The 2509-nt window shown below is 40.7% G+C and overlaps 1 pseudogene; it reads left to right on the top strand.

Moving 5' to 3' along the window:
- Positions 1 to 981: 981 nt before the first annotated feature.
- Positions 982 to 1750, top strand: LOC141449414 (uncharacterized; annotated as a pseudogene).
- Positions 1751 to 2509: the final 759 nt, after the last annotated feature.

Here is a 2509-nt window from a genome sequence, read left to right as displayed (position 1 = left end):
ATGAAAAGGGGCAACGCGCTTATAATTTAAGGAGAAGGCCTGTGGAATATCTAGAGGGGCAGGTAGTATGGTGTAGAACCCATCCACAATCCGATGCTTCATCTTTTGTACAACACCAGACAATATACGACCTCGTATAGATACATTGCCGGTGAATGGACATTTTTTATCAATGTATTTACCTTCAATAGCCTCGGTTGGGGTTTTGAATCCTAGGCCGACGTTCTTATATCTTCTCGTTGGTTTCTTTGTCGTGCCTTTTTTACTGCTTAACAATATGTGCGGTTGTTTTTGGAAAGCTCTTTCAGTTTGTTCAGCCATTTGGGTTAGTTTGATGTTTAACACTCACAAATATATGTACCCTGATCACAGCTTACTAGGTTAAAACTGAGAACAAACCCAAATATTTATCTTCATTTATCCCCTTGAAACCGGTACTTATTTCACTCGAAACAACAGCGTGGCGCTCAAGGCAACTATAAAGGGCGGTTTATAGTTGCCTTGAGCGCCACGCTGTTGTTTCGAGTGAAATAAGTACCGGTTTCAAGGGGATAAATGAAGATAAATAAAAGAAAATAAAATAATAAATGATTAAACAAATGGTGTAGGGAGAGAGGATGTTTATGGGCTGGTAAGAGTAGGTTCTTGGGGGTACAGCAGCGAAAACCCCCAATACCCGGAATAGTAGGTTGGCTGGAGTAAAAGAGAGAACAGTAACTATAAGGAAGCAGGAATTTAATTTAATTTAGATTTACGGAGCAATCAGTCATCGTGTAATGCACCAGCTACAGCAGGTCGTACTCACTTCAATATCAGAATAGGCTATTTTATGATCTATAACAGAAAATATAATGCTTGGTTAGCAATTCTTGAACATGAATATTATATTAGTTATACAAACAAAGCTTGGAATTAAATTAATGGGCCCAGCTGACCAAAGAATATTTTCAACACATTGTATACATTTAATAAGAAAAATAAATAAATTTAAATAATAATAATAGTAAAAAAAAAAAACTTCAGTTCGGAATAATAACAGATTCAAACTTTGTCAAATTGTCCAATCTCCATTACCTTTGCTACCACCAGCGCTGGGGTTCACTCACCGCTCCTTTTAAATTCAACTTGAATTGGGCAGACGCCTGGTTCTCTACTCTTGCCTGTACGCCTTTAGAGTTTTCGTTCTCTCGGTACACGATAAATCCTCCTGCAAGCGAGTTTTCGTTTACTTTTCTTCACCAGCTATCCAAAGGCTCAACTTACTTCGCCAGCGTCAGAACCAACTCTCTTCGGTTCGCAACTTTTTTTTTTCCTCATCTGCTCCCACTGCCTTCTGTACTCCTGGATTTTCTCTCTTCTTTTGTTTCCGCTCACTTTTGGTCTTCTAATCCTTTCTTTTCCCAACTATTACTAAGCCTAATTTTTTTTTTATTACACAAAATCAAATTCACTTCATTAAGAGGTGCATTACAAATGACTGACCCCCCTCTCAACAAAAAAAAAAATATTATTTATTTATATATTTTGGTTTTTGTCTGTATAAATAATCACTGCCTCTCTCTCTTCCACCAGACTGACTGACCTAGCTATTATTTTCTTTTTAACCCCTAACATTCTCCCTTCCTTCCTAGGAAAGAAAATAATAGCACAACGAGACGTAGCCTGATTAATAACTTTTATTAACTTTGAATGTAGCGGCAACCTGGGAGAGAAAAGTTAACGAAGGAAGGAATTAATGGGACTAGGACTCTTCTTGCACATGATAGTTCTATGTCAGGTCATTTAGGTTCCTACAAGACTCTTCAGCGACTGAAGGAAGGTTATTATTGGCCAGGAATGGCTGCAGATACAGCGAGGTACGTTGCTAGGTGTCCGACCTGTCTCGCAATGAAACCCTCTCAACAGGGACCAGCAGGGTTGATGGGAGGGCAGAGAGTTGCGGAAAGCCCCTGGCAGGTAATTACTGCCGATCTAATGGGCCCACTTCCCTTGTCCACTAAATTAAACAGATGGCTGCTAGTGGTATGCGACTATTTTTCAAAGTATTCCATATTACTTCCGTTGCGGACCGCCACATCCAATAAGATAGCAAACTTGTTGGAAGAAAAAGTTTTCCTGAAGTTTGGTGTTCCCCAGATAATCATCTGTGACAATGGCGTACAGTTCAAAGGTCGCCAGTTACAGGAAAAGATGCAAGAATATGGGACAAAGACGTGGTTCACCAGTCTTTATCACCCTCAGGCGAATCCCACGGAGAGAGTTAATAGGGTAATAAAAACCATGATGTCGTCTTATATACGGGAGAACCATCGCCATTGGGATAAGGAGCTATCAAAACTGGAATTCGCGATAAAGACAGCAGTACACGACGCCACCGGGTACACTCCCGCATACCTAAACTACGGCCGAGAACTGCCCAGGACCGCGTTTGAGTATGAGAGGGACCCACCGGATGAGACCAGCGGTGAAATAGGTCTGAATCGCGAACGACATATGGAAAAGCTGAAGG

This window comes from Rhodnius prolixus, unplaced genomic scaffold (genome assembly GCF_049639745.1).
Source record: "Rhodnius prolixus isolate KJV_2025 unplaced genomic scaffold, Rpr scaffold_2, whole genome shotgun sequence".
NCBI classification, from domain to species: Eukaryota; Metazoa; Arthropoda; class Insecta; order Hemiptera; family Reduviidae; genus Rhodnius; species Rhodnius prolixus.
This window is presented reverse-complemented; position numbering and strand designations above follow the sequence as displayed.